Source organism: Polypterus senegalus, chromosome 14 (genome assembly GCF_016835505.1).
Source record: "Polypterus senegalus isolate Bchr_013 chromosome 14, ASM1683550v1, whole genome shotgun sequence".
NCBI classification, from domain to species: domain Eukaryota; kingdom Metazoa; phylum Chordata; class Cladistia; order Polypteriformes; family Polypteridae; genus Polypterus; species Polypterus senegalus.
Genome location: NC_053167.1, coordinates 42,202,726 through 42,218,050, shown reverse-complemented (window position 1 = coordinate 42,218,050; position 15,325 = coordinate 42,202,726). Strand labels below are relative to the sequence as shown.

Genomic DNA, 15,325 nt, shown 5'->3' with positions numbered 1-15,325 from the left:
GAAAATGTTTATAAACCATTACCTTATCAGCTGATTCTTTAATTACACAGGGTTTAAGAACTATTTGAATTACATAGGAAATAGTGCTTAAATTATTCAGATTATACAGCAGGGTTTAGAACTTTATCTGAATGCATTTACTGTACTTATGTTTGGGCTTTCAGAATTAACCACTTAGTTAATTTACAAAAAGTATTTTGTTCAAAAAATAACTTGTCCTTAAGAGTAGGCGGTATGGCCTAAAATTTGTGTCATTAAACTAAAAAATTCTAATGGTTTTACTAAATACTGGTATAATGTATTTTTCTTTAATTTTCTTTATTTTTAAGCAAACAATAAATGTTTTAGTGATTAACACAGACACAAATCCATTGAAACGCTTGTCAACACTCTGCTACTCAAATAAATGCGACTTCAGGTATTCACCTCTCATGAACCGATAAAAGTACAGCTTTGTTCTCATTCACTGACTGGCTTGATCTCTCATGCCACTGCTGCCTGTCATGGTTCAGCTGGCATTTCCCCCTGGCTGTCGTTCAAAGTTGTGTTTCTTGTCTGTTGTGTTTAATTTTTTTGTTTCTAATATACATTTTTCTATGTGTGTATTAGGAAAGGGGCATGGCCTATGAGTTTTGTGAGTGGCACCCAAGAGGTGGGGTGACCTGCCAATCACCCTATTTAAGGGAGAGCCTCCCATAGTTCCTGGTGGTTCATTATGAATGAGCTAAGGAGTGGAGAGTTTATTGTATCTGTACCTTATTCTGCCTTACGGTTTTCTGATATTTCAACTCTGTGCACTCTGTTTCGATTTTGTCTTTGGATTCTGATTTTGAACTGTGTTTACTGATATTTTGAACCCCTGCTCTGTTTTGACCACCACCTTTGGATTGTGTTTTGGGACTTTGCTCACTGTGGATTGCACTGCCTTTTTCAGGCAATTACTTGTGCTCTTCAGTTCTTCATGTATTACAGAGCCTTTTGGAAAATAAACCTTTTACTTTTGTAAGATTTTGCAAGGCACTTTTTGGTTTCTAGTTGGGGGGGTTTGACTGTGTTTTCCGCCCTCTAGTGGGCAACTTTGGAAAATGTTTTGGTACCTGAGCTTCAGATCTCCCTAGTTTTACGACACAGCCAAACCTTCTTTGAGTATCTGCGGTGCAAATCATGTAATGTAAACATGCAGTTCGATTGGCTGTTCAGTTGAGCTCCTGAATCGCAGAACTCTGTAGGTCTAGAGCAAGATCCATCTACATATATTACATACAAATCAAAAACAAAGACATTACCTTTAAAACACTAATACACCGACATGAAATCACATTTTCTCTTTCCTTTCACGTGCATGTTTATGTTAAATGTGCTCATAAGTTTTTCACAAATTTTTAACAAATCGGTAAAATGTTTTTTCTCAAAGTAAACAACAGAAGAAGAATTTCATCCAGCTTACCAGATCTTATTCCCCACAATTACTTGAACATGCCCATTGTGCCTCATTAAACTGGGCACAAATGGTATATAGTGCAGGGGTGAACCCTCAGTTGTAGGTGGCCCTGCCTCCAAAGCAATGGGTGTATTTTAATTTTTCTATTTCGTTTTCACATTTTCAATTGATCCTTCCTTTGAAACACCAAGAACCAGATAATACCAGGTTAAGCATGCTTCCATTATATTTTTTAATTTCCTTGAGCTGTCCATGAAATTTTGTAGCCCAGTTGGTTTGTGCTCAACCTGTAAAACCCACAGTGAATGGAGAACACCCAAATGAGGGCATATATTTTGGTCATGGCTTAGCTTCAGCTTATGTAACTGAGTAGATAAAAAGCCTGTAGTCTAAACCATATTTTTGTATGGTTAATTTTTTAAATACCCATGTTTTTATACAAAATGGGCCAACAGGTGTACTGGACCAAAGATGAAGCACACACAATAACTGATAGTATTCAGAATAACAATGAAAAAAGACAGAACCACAATAACTTGCACCATATTTGCTGGGAGTCAGCTAAACAATTACATTTGTTAGTCACTTAGGTTTCATGTAATCAATGTAATAGTACACCTTCATTAATAGTTTCTCATTGTAGTAGACAATAAAGTCTGGCTCTTCATCATGCTGTTCCTAGTTTTGGTTTTGATTAATTCTAGTTCCTTATTTTGGTTCATGGTTTTGTGGAAGAACAATAAAACTTTTAAAGTAATTTCACCTGTAAAGTGAATCAATCATTTTAAAAACTGAACTATTTAATAGTTTAATAGTCAGATAGATGGATAGATAGAACTTTATTTTCCCCCAGTGAGAAATTTTACTTTTTACAGAAGCTCAGTTTATAGCATTTACCATTCTTTGGGGTTACCAGCATGTCACTGAATTAACAATCGGATTAAGAGGGTAGACTCAGTTATGGGATGCACTCTCGACTCATTGGAGGTAGTAATGAAGGAGAGAAAGAAGATCAAACTGATGGACATTATAAATAATACTAAACATCTATATATAAGCACCTCCCGCTCCTTGTCCAATAGAGGCTTGCGCTAACCCTTCCCCATGGAATTTCCCATATAATGGGTTTCCGACATACCCAGGCTGCATTTCTTAGGTTTAGACGTCAACCCCGCGCCAATCTTAAACTGTCAAGCACCGCCTGTAGGCGGAAGAGATGAGATCTCTTCTCATTACTGAAAATGACTATATTGTCTAGATAAGCTCCCATGTATGCGGAATGGGGACACAGGATCTGGTCCATCATCTGCTGAATGGTTAATGGTGCGCCATGGAGACTGAAAGGGAGCCTTGTAAATTCGAACAACATGTCTGGAGTGGCGAATGTGGTCCTCTTGGAACTGGACTCCTCCAAGGGCACTTGCCAATAACCCTTCGTGAGATCTAGGGTGGAAATATACAAGGCCCACCTGTCATCTACACACGGCATCAGGTATGCATCAGACTTAGAAATCTTATTCAACCTCCTAAAATCAATAAAAAACCAAACCGTTGGGTTTTGAGAGAAGCACAACTGGGCTTCACCACTTGCTTTTGCTTTCACGAATAATGCTCATCTTGAGCATCTGTTGAACCTCCTCATGTATCACCTTCCTTGTTGCCTCCAGAAGGCGATATGGGATCAGATGTACAGTAACACTGTGTTCCTTAATTTCTGTTTGGCCTGGTATGGCCGAAAAGACATCTGAGTTCATCTCGATCAGTGATAGCAATTCCACTTTATGAGTATCAGTTAACTCATCTTCAGTGGTGACTTCAGTCTGCAGGGACCGCTGCGAACATGACCAGAATTTGCTAGGGATTGTGCCACCTATTTAAAAGATTAAGATGCAAAATTTGTACAGGTTCCTGTCAACTAAGAATTCTGACTTTATAATTCACTGGGGACATACGCTCTCCAATCACTGCTGGACCTAGCCATTCAGCCTGAAATTTATGCAGATCTAAAAGGATCAACACTAGTACGCGATTTCCCTTCTTAAACTCATAATCATGCTTTTGCACCTCCTTCTTATGCTGCAGATGTTCCGCCACAATAGAGGACAACCTGGAAATCTGTTCCTACAGTGAAATGACTCGCTCGACAAACCTCGCCCCGCGAGGAGTCTCACAAGTCCTCGGCCACTCTTCTTGAAAAATGTCTAACACACTGCGTGGTTGGCGGCCAAATAGCAATTTGAAAAGACTCAACCTGGTAGAAACTTGTGGAGATACCCAAACAGCAAACAGGAGGAAGGGCAATACTGTATCTCAGGAGGTTGGATTGTAATGCCCATCTGTCGAATCATGTTTTAGGATAATATTAAGTCATACAGTCAGACCATTTGTCTGTGGATGATAAACTGTGGAGTGCAACTGCTTAATCACAAAACTTTCGCATAGTTGCTTCATGATACGAGAGATAAAGTGTGTGCCCTGATGAGTCAAACGCTTGCGAGGGATACCAATACGCGTGAACATTTCTGAGAGTGCTTTTGAAATAGTCCGGCATCCACCCACCCACTTCTGAGTATCTTGTGACGTAATCAACTAACAGGAGCATATACTGAAACTCATTTTTATTGTGGTGAAGTTGGCCAACAATATCTAGTCGCACCCTCTCAAAGTGGACATCTAAAATAGGCACCATAGCGGATGTTTGGACTGGGAAGAATGTTGGCGTGAGCAACAGCGTAATAAAGTCTACCAGCTGTCCTAGGTCCTCACTTGAGGATTCGTCTCCCACCTCATTGGACAACTCTGGTTCAATTTCAAATCCTGATCCTTGACTGACGTTGTCAGCGTTGAACCCCTCTCTATCCACTACAGGGGGAGGTTCCAGTATTGGGATGTTATGTGCCTCTTGGGGTTCCATTAGTGCAAGACCCCACTTCTGGTACCTTGTGACATGTGAGTTGATGTTTTGCAGTCTTTGTTTGCTGAATTTGAACTGAGTGTAACCAGTACTGCTAAATACACTTTTTCTTTTTGGAAAGAGCCATTCTAGAGTAAATCCAGCATAAGTATGGGGAAATTGCAATTTCCCGCAGAATCTGTTTTTCTGCGAATAAGTTATTTGGCTGAATAAGTGCCGTTATGGTTCTAGCTGCTCCTCACTGCAGTTTATTTATTTTTAATGTTGGATTTGGATTTCATTATGCTTTATATTTTTTGAATCCTCTAGATCCCATAACCTTTGTTGTCTCTGTTGTCTATTGGGGGCAGGTATTCCAGTAAGATTGATGCCCAAATGAAGCTGTTGTTTTTAGGGCCACAGTTGCTTGAAAGCAATTTAAAGTCACCACTTGTCACAATTTCTTTGTTGTGGCTTTAGTTGATTTGCAGTTATATTCTTTGGCTCCCCATTTGCTTTTTTCACTTATAAGTCTTATAGTATGCGATCATTTAGGTTTAGGATTTTTTGGAGGGTTGACTTTTACATGGCTATTATTTGAGGGGCTGAAAATTGTTGTTATTTTGAATATTTCAGCATTTGTCCTAACGCTTGGCATTGTGCTTTCTATTTTTTGTTAATTTTGTTTTCAGTGTTTGGATATGGATATCACCATTGTTTGGATATTTTACATTAGAAATATCTTCTGTTGCCATCTTTTGATGGCCAGACATCACACTTTTCTGAAGACTTGCCATAAAAAGACTTCTACAAATTATTTCTGGACAAAGATTTTTTAAATTTTGTAATGGACCTCAGGTGAGCTGTTTCTTCTTGTCCTTCTATCTTTTGACCAAAACTCATTTTAATTTGAGTATCAGTTCTTCTCCTGGTCCACATTCAGTTCTGAGCTATGTGCTCTTTTCTGACCTGGTAAAATATAAACTTGGACTGTGCACCATGACTGACCCCATTATGAAATGTGTATTTAGTGAAATAAACCAGGTTCAGAAAGACATTAAAGTCCTACATAAAACAAGTCAATGATGTAATGCCTTTTTTTCCAGCAGATGGTGCTAGAATTCAGCCATATGCAGCAAACATGAGATTCACTAACTGATGTTCCCCCTCAGGTAAGGTGCCTGTCACGGGGAGCCGTTAACCCATTATTTTAGCCAATTTACTAGAGACCATAAAAGGTAAACGATTTTCTTAAATCAGTGTAAGGTGATACTTGACCAGTAGCCCCAAATATACCCCCTAGATAGACTTAGCATTGTCATTATCAAGTCAGTACTCAATGATAAGCTATTGGAATGGCCCTCTGCTTTATCTACTGTCAATCACTCATGTTGTTTTTCATTTACATTTTTTCTGAAGTAATTATATTTGATCAAACAGGGAGTACATTTTTGCTATTAACTGACTGTTGAATTTTAAGGAAGACAATAAGACAATTAGTGGCAGGACATGTAGAATGGAAAGAAACCACTTTTGTTTGATTATTTAGATAGATAGATAGATAGATAGATAGATAGATAGATAGATAGATAGATAGATAGATAGATAGATAGATAGATAGATAGATAGGAAAGGCACTATATGATTGATGATAGATAGATAGATAGATAGATAGATAGATAGATAGATAGATAGATAGATAGATAGATAGATAGATAGATAGATAGGAAAGGCACTATATGATTGATGATATCTAGATAGATAGATAGATAGATAGATAGATAGATAGATAGATAGATAGATACTTTATTAATTTAGGAAAACTACATCTAGTGTATTAGCTAATTATGATGTCAGAAACACAATGGATGAAACACTGAGTATTGCCTTAAAAGTCAGTACAAGATTATATGAATGTAAATAAGAACAGAGGATTAGTCAATCTGAATCAGTAAAATCGGTCAATCATTGTGTTTACATGGATACACATAATTGGGTTAAGGTGAATAAACCAGTTAAGTAAGAAACCTAGTTTCTTAATAATCCGCCTTTAAATATATGAGTAATCTTTTGGAGTTCTCCTTTGGCAAAATGCTCCAACATCAATAAAGTGCGCAAAAAAAGAGTTAAACATCATCGGCCAATGTGAATCTGAAAATAAACACAACGCCTGTGATAATTTTTTTGCATTTTATTAATATATTTAGTTAAATCGATGCTTTATTTATAGGTTTCCTTTGCCAGACTACATACTGCAAACTCTTCTCTGTGTAATTGAGCTCTGCAAAGGACGTAGTACGTGTGCTTCTTGTCTTACCACCCAGTGCTGCTGGAATAACAATAACACGGGTATTTTTACTTCAGTAAGGTATGCATTAGATTACTTGTTACTTTAAAAACTAATCTGATTACTTAACACAACATACTTTTAACTTGTTTCCCTACTGCTACTAATCTTGTTGCTGAGTTTCACACTGTACATTCAGATGATCAACATAAATTTAGACATTTCTGAAATATTGTGACAGATTGTTTCAGCTAGGAGAAGGAATAATGTGATTGCCCAATAATTCGCCTCTGGAAATGTATTTTGTGGACACTTCTTGTGACAAATACATGCATGGACTGACAGAGTGCAACAGTCATGTGCAGACTACCAAATCCTTTATAGTAACCCCATTATGGGTTTATATGGCCACATAATTGGATTATTTGCAAAGAAATGTACTTCTGTTAATCAGGTTTCCTAGAGGCCAATAAACCGATTTCTGTAATCGGAATAATGGCTTAAACAGCATTTTAGAAATCAAGTTTCTGTGAATAATTGGGTTATTGAAGTTCATGTGAACGCATTAACTGAGCCAAACAAGCATTCATTTAAAGGAAAGAAAAAGAGGGATATTAAGGAAATTATAGATGTGGTGGACACAGAGACGCAGCTTGTTCTGATCTGCAGGAAAACTGATTTGTCCTCCTCATACAAAAATAGGGAGAGAAATTATTATGGCTACAGTATTTAAGACAGCAGAAACAAACAATAATGACAAAACAGAACAAGAAATATAGTAAAATCCTACATGTGTTAAAAATACAAGAGTTAAAAAATATTGATTAAACAGAAAAGGTTTCAGTTTACTTTGAAAAGAAAAAAGTGAAGCACAGTTATGAAAATATTGAGATAAGGAATTCCAGATGTAGGGTGTCATGACGTGGAATGTATTGTTGCCCCAGGAAAAATGTTTGGTTTGCAGGATCATCTGTAGCCCAGTACCAGGAAGCCTAAGGGCACATGGAGGATTATACTAATGAAATAACTAAATAACACATGTTGGGGCTAGTTTATGTAAAATGAGTAAGTAATGAGTGCAAGGTCATATGTGATACCTAAAGAAACAGTCAGCCAGTGCAGATGATAAAGTATTAGAGCAGTGTATTTGTTATGCCTGGTGTATGAAAGAACTCTATTACTCACAATTTGGATATATTGTAGTCTAGCGAGTGTTTTAACAGGAAACTGGAAATCACAATAGCCAAGACAAGAAGTAATAAAAGCATGCACAGATGTTTCTGCTTCTCTCCTGTAAAATAATGGGTGAAAATGAATGATATTGCGAAGCTGATATTAAACAGTGTGCTATGTTAGCATATGTGAGACTCAAAAGTAAGTGATGAATCAAGAAGGTTCCCTAAATTACAATATGCACAATTCGTGAAATTTGAAACAACACACATCAAACGAAGTCCGAAAACCTGAAGGCAATTGACTTGGAACCAACTAACAACACTTCAGTCTTATCAGCATTCAGTTTATGAAAATGAGTATCCAACCATATCCTTAAGTTAGAAATGCACTCCAGCAAAGAATGAAATGACAGGTGGAAGATCTATTATTAAGATAAATCTCACTGTAATCAGCATAACAATGAAAGTTGAGACCATGATGGTGAGAAATTATTCCTAAAGAGAGCACATATAAGAAAAACAAGAGAAATGAAAACAGATCTCTGAGGTACATCTTGGATAAAGCAGCAGAAAGGTATTTATATTTACTGGTTTTTACAAAATACTTTCTTTCATACAGATAATTTAAACCAGGTCGGAACTGTGTCTACAATGCTGACTTAGGAAAGGCAAGACAGAATGATATTATGATTTACAGTGTCAAAGGCCACAGTAAGACCGAGGAGGAGGAAAATGGAGTGCCCCAGCACCAGCAGTTCCTAAAAGAAGTTCGTTAACAGCTTTCAAGAGAGTAGCATGCAGAACTCAGAACAAAAATGTTAGTAAAGATAATGTTTAGCTAAATATATCTGAAATTGCTTAGTGATGACCCCTTTCAGCACCTTTGCTATGACTGGGAGGTTGGAGATGGGCCTGATGCTATCAAGGGAGGTTTGATTAAGATAAGGTTTCTTAGGAATAGTTATAAAAGCAGTGATTTTAACTAAAGCTAGAAATATATTAATGAGGTGTAACATGGGAGCTGCAGTAACAAAGGCCCATGTCTTGAAAACAAAAGTAGTAGCGGGATTAGGTTGTAGGGGTTTAGATTTTGAAATAAACTTTTAAAAGGGTTTGTTATAGGAAAGTGGAAAGGAGCTAATTATAGAGAACTGATGAAAGATGTTACTTACTCTGTCCCTAAAAAGGTGTAAAAATCCTTGGTATTGCTGAAGAGAACAAGGAGCAGATGGTATGGGAGACTGTGTACGTTTAGTTATTCTTGGAAAAATTCCTAGGATTTCTACGATTTTTACTACCTGCCTTTATAAGAATGAGGGTAGTAGAAATAGGAGTACTTTTTTTAAGTATTCCTTCCTTCTTATGCCAAAGACCAGATGTTTTCAACACCCAAAGCTCTGTGTGTCGTGGCGAAAAATTCATCATCAGAAGGCTTTTTACCTAAAAATAAAGGCTATTAGGACTCGAGATAGACAGAGTTTTAAGGCTTTATTGCAATAAATCAACCACACGGACTCAACCCAATTCGGCCGAATGAGATTGAGCACTGATCACTACAACAACTGAAGTATTTATAACAATGTCTTATCATTTTGGCTGCAATCGATTAGCTCATTCTGTACCTGGCTTCACTGTCCATTGTTCCTCTTGGTGTCTGTTTGGCTTATTTTGATTGGTCTAAGACTGGGTGGATGGTTTCCTCACAGTAACTCCTCTGTCTACCCTCTACTCCTGTCCGGCTGGACCTTGAGTTTCCATGGGAACCCTTATTATCTCCTTACTTTTCCTATTACTGGCCCCCTTATGGAATGTGTTATCTTTCTATTCTGTTCCCATTATTCTCTAACTGGCCAAGGCTTCAATTCCATATATGGGTTTTCCTCTCATCGTTTCCTCTCTTAAGCCTTCCAAACGTTTTACAATAGTGACCTGAAGCTTAAGCTTTAATTAAAAAGAAGTATAGCATGTGCTTTCATTTAATCATTGCTTGATTTGTCTTAATTTCTACACTAGTTAAGTTAATTGCTAATATATTCTTATAATATTTTTTGCTAATGCCTGCATTTACTAAGATTTTCTCTTCATGCATTAGGTCAGCGTGACCCTGCCTATAGTAAAAGCCTTTCTGCTGATTCAGCAACCCAGCTGGTTTTAGAGGCCTCTTCTCTATGTTATCTCTTCCTAGCCTTGAATCACAGGTGTTCTCAAACTCTTATCCTGTCCAAAACTGGTTTCGCTGTATCTATTAGCTGTTCTTTTCTTTACTTTGGAAATTTTAATGTAAGCCTATAAAATAATGCAATATAACTGATTTTTAGTTAAATATTTGCTAGACCTATCATATTTGCTTCAATATTCTGATTTATGCTTAATCTAATGTTTTAGAAGCTTTTAATTACTTTTTATGACTTTATATGCTAATTTTCTATTCTCTTATGCTAATAAAAAAATTTCCTTCTACATGTGTTATACCATGTGCAAGAGTGAGCAGCAGGTACCTGTATTGTTCTTAGAGGTACATAATAATTATATTTGAACAGATGTAATTATATTGAGAAGCCATGTCATCTTAATAGGACACATTGGAAAAGTTGTAAGGACTGGGATAAAATTAATGGATCAGTTTTATGAAAGGACATAATACTGTAGTTTTTTTACCTGTTTTTTTGTGTTTTTGTGGGAATACAAAGATTACATTCTTTCAGTTTATGATCAGCAATCCCAAGCAAGAAACCAGAGACATCAATGTAGAAAGACCAAGAGAATAAATCAGATCCAATGTATGTATAGTCAAAATTTAATAGACAACAGAAGTACTAGGGTGTTGTACAGAGTTAGCCATTGTGAATGTAGTGAGAAGTCAAGCAAAATTACAACTTTTATTGGCTAACTAAAAAGATTATGAAGAACGAGGCTGAGTTGCCTCAAAAGCTTGCTTATTGTAATCTTCTTAGTTAGCCAATAAAAGGTGTCATTTTGCTTGACTTCTCACTATAGACAGCAGAACAATGTGTTTCCATATGTACTATATATAAAAATCGGCACGTAGAATCATAGCAGGGCTTACAGCTGAAGCATGTGTATACAATTACTTTAGTTTAGACCCAAAGTTAGATTAAATTTTAGTGTACAATATCAATAAAATATCATTAACATTATCAGCAGTGCAATAAAGGAGGCATGTTGAATGCTATGTACTCGAAGGATGTTATATTGAGGAAGGCAGTCCTTTGTTACTTTAAAGTTACTGTGGAAAACAGCACCTAATCCTCTGCTCTTACTCTTCAAATGAGGCTTAAATAGAAAATTTGACACAAAAGGTGTCATCAAATTAAAATGCTTATAGTCCTTTTGTTGCTGTCATGTCTCACAAATCAAAAATAAGTCAAGGTTTTTCTGGATAATTAAAGGTAAAGGAATGATGTGCTATTTGAAGTGTTATTTTTCAGGTAATAACAATTTAGAAAAGCAAATTTTTCAAGGCTGGGAATGGTAGAGCTCTCAGAAGTAGTAATTCCCCAAAGAGGGCAGAAAAGACTGTGGTTAATTCCTTGGCAAAAAGCAGTCCACATAAAAATAAAATCTGGGAAAGTAATGAAAATATTGTGGACTCTTCACTTCGCTATACAGCATTAGTAAGTCACAGAAACAAGCTGAATGTGAACATACTTTTCAGTTTTTCTGAATGCCATATCATTATGAGGCTAAAGTGAGGTGCAACCTGTGTAAGGAGGGCACCTTTGTGGACGAAAAGAGTTGTACGCAGAGTCAATGTACTGTGTGTAGTGGAGCCACTGAAAAGGCAGTCAGGAGCTCTCTGGATTCACATACAAGAAAGAAGATCACAACAAGCTGAATACAGGTTGTCAGGTGCACAACAGAATACAACCCACAATGATCCACAGTGTGGGTTTATTTCCCAAAGTATTAATCTATTAATGTTCTAAAGTAAACTGTCAATAAATGGCAATTTTCTTCATTAGGTGTTTTTGCATTACTGTATTGTAATATCATTAGACTAGCACTAGTTAAGTTATGGTGGCAAAAAATGTAAAAGATAACCTTTTTCTAGGTATAATTAAAAACAATCTTGCAGTTTTGGCATGTACAGGTATAATGTATTTGTTTATAATTTTCAGGCTGAAATTTGTCTTTTGCCAAATAGCAAACACAATACCAATTCATTCTGTACACAGGCACACCTGTTATATGTCAAAACACTTGTTAATGCACTACAGTTAAAGTGGATCTGAAACCATTTATTCACCTTTCTTAAATTGGTAAAAGTACAGTTTTTCACTCACTAGCCTGCTTACGCTTGTGACAAGCATTGAGAAAAGGTGTCTTCTTGTCCTATTTTTCCTGTTTGCATTAACTCATAAATCAGGTTGAACTACACTTCACTCTGTGTAATATTCTTAAACTCTTTGGCTTACGTATTCCACTTAGTTCACTTACAAGTCAATAAGCAAAGACATTACTTTTCAGCCACTAATGCACAGACAATAACATCAGGTTTCCTTTTGCATGAACAGATCTTTTCTATTTTATGTTTAAATTTGTTCTTCATTTTTTCACTAACTTTCAAAGTACTGGTAAAACATTTTTTGAAATCCATGCTGGAAGAATTTTATTTGGTATACGGGAGCTATTGTTATATTTCACTCCTAATGGGAGTCCCAGGCAGTAGAAGAACCAGAGATCAGAGAAAGTCGGCAAAACAGATATATTAAATCTACAAGCGGTTTTATAAGATCTGAGTTGGTTTTTTTTTTTTGTAGAAAAGAAGGATGGTTTGTTTCGACTTATTGTAGTGTTGATTATAGGGGATCTCAATAAAATAACACTAAAGAACAATGAAATGCTCACATTAATTACTTTGTTTCTTAACAAAGTCACCTGATTGGCCACAAAGTTGAATCACGTACAGTCTTATTAAAACTAAAGGCAAACTAAAAGCAGTAGTAGACTGCTTTTAACACTTCTACTGGTTATTATGAATTGAAGGTAATATGTTACAAGTAAGTTAATGCCCCTGCAGTCTTTAAGTCACTTGTTAATGGTATTTTCCTAGATATGTTGGTAATTTTGGTACTAGTTTACATTAATGATATTCTCATATGTTCCAATAATATGAAACAGTATGTGCCAAATATTCAGGAAATCCTTTCCAGGCTCTGTAAAAATGATTTCTGTGTGAAACTAGAGAAGTGTGATTTTTACAATCCTTTGACAAACAATTTTCTTTGGTTACAAGAAGAGTAGGTTAGGACTGAAAATAGATAAATCCAAAATAATTCCATTCTTAATTTCAAAGTCACAGAAACTGTAAAACAAGTCCAATGTTTGTGGGATTTGTAAACTATAACAGACATTTCATTAAGATTTTCAGCTTAGTAACTGTGCCCATAACCTCATTTTCCAAGAAAATCACAAAAATATTTTTTTTGAAAACATGAAGAATAACACTCATTTAGCACTTTAAAAGTATTGTCCACTTCAGATCCTACTTTAAGATACCCAGCTGTTTTATTCCTTCTCAATTTACAATTCATCCCTATTTTCACGCTTCCCAGTTAAAATTAGTTCATTGAATTCCTTGTGATAAAAGAACTTCTCTTCCTTTAATACAGTTAGAAAGTAGCGTCATAGACCATTTCACTAGGATTTCTTATGAACTATTTCTAGAAGAGTATTAGTTCAAGAATCTGCAGTCCACAAATAATTACTAATGTGAGTAATTAGGACAGGACTAAAATGACAATGGTCGTCTAGTAATAGTTACTTTACCCCACCTCCTGGTATGAAACCAATCCTGTCCAAACAGGGCTCTAGAATTGTTGTTTGTCGTACTACAATTGCAGATCAGCCACTCACATAGTACACAGCATACCAACTTTCATGTTGGGCTTTCAAATAGTCGGAACACAGCAATAAATCTTTTATAATAGTTGTATAAGCTCCAAACTCTTCATGATGTAAAATATTAGATTAGGTTGCTTTTTAATGTTGTCTATTTAGAGAACTGTTTGATTTACATAGTGCAAATCTGACGTACAAGGTCTGAGGCAATCCTCCTTCTTCAGAGGAGTTCAAAAGATTTCCCTTTCTCCAGTAAATTGATTTAATTATCTTTTTGGGGATAACCTATGTCTTCAATGTTCAAATAAAAACAGCATATATATTTTAGTTCTGGATTTGTTTCTTCTTTTTAAATATATCATAGTGACCTCTTTGAGGGTTTCAGGAAAGAAGACAAATGCGTTGCTAAGGCAGACAACCAAGGGAAAAACTCTTTATTAAGGAGCATGTTTCAAAACAGAAGAAAAGTAGGGACTGTATTGTACAGAAAAGAAAGCATATTATGAGCTATGTACAGTGTCCACCCCCTCTCTGTTCTGGCTGTGGTGTGCCATTTAATTAAGCTGTACTCATGTTTAAACTGCCCAATGGACACTACCTTCACTGACATCTTTTCTTTGCCTGAAAACGTCACTTCCTCATTTACTGCTCTCTCTCCCTCCCTTTTTGTTGCTAGCCTTATAGCACATGCTCACCATATCTTCCTTGAGCTCAGCTGAACTTTTCTCCTTCCATTTTACAGCTCCCTTTCTATACCACACATTACCCATCTCTTCTCTTGTCTGTCCATCCCATTGGTCAGTGCCTCTCTTTGAGTGTCCCGCCCATTGCTTCTGGTGGCAGCCTTCATTTGCATAAACTGGCAAGCCCTGAACAGCAGGCTAGCACTGTTTCTCTGAGGACTTCATATCAGCACTGTGCCTGAAAAAAGTATGTGGTGCTCGAGTATTGTTAGTGACAAATTAATAAAAATACAGATCAGCTAATTTTCTCTTTTTTTAATGTCAACTAATTTAAATTATATCAATCAAAGTATTTTTTAGATTTTGGGACAGTTTTTCTACTATAGGTGTTGTTTTAACCCTTTAATTGATATACTGAAATGTCCTTTCTTAGCAGATACATGCTGCCCTAGATGTACAATCTTCCCATTTTTCAGTTTTTAAATTAAACTGTAAATAGTGTTTTTGTTGATGACAGAGTGAATGAATTGAGTCAGTCAGTCAACTGTACATTTTATATATGTAGATCTACTTATATACATATCTGTCATCTGTGATTGGGTAACCTTAATATAGAATGTATTGTGTACATCTGAATTATCACTTTTCAGTGGTATCCTTTATCCCTCTGGCTTTCTGTGTGGATTTTATTTTTAATTTTCTTTAGTGATTCCATCATTTATAAAAAAAAAAACAGAAAACTGTTATTTGGAGGTGAAGTCAGAAAATTAACTCTAGAAGCAGGATTACTTGTTCATTCACTCATTTGTTTCCTGAATTTGTTAATTACAATATAGGAACAAGGCAGTATCCAGTGCTGGGTGGGATACTGGTCCATCGCAGGGCACATTCAAAAAAACATCCACACTTCCCCTGAAATGGGACCAATTTTCAATTGTCAATTGACCTAACACACAGTTCTTTTGGATGTGACAAGAATAGAGA

At 36.1% G+C, this 15,325-nt stretch overlaps 1 protein-coding gene across 7 annotated transcripts in view; it reads right to left on the bottom strand.

The window, feature by feature from the left end:
* rgs19 (regulator of G protein signaling 19) overlaps window positions 1-15,325 on the bottom strand; it is a 135,841-nt gene that overhangs the window by 23,283 nt on the left and 97,233 nt on the right. The gene's annotated exons all lie outside the window — the stretch shown is intronic.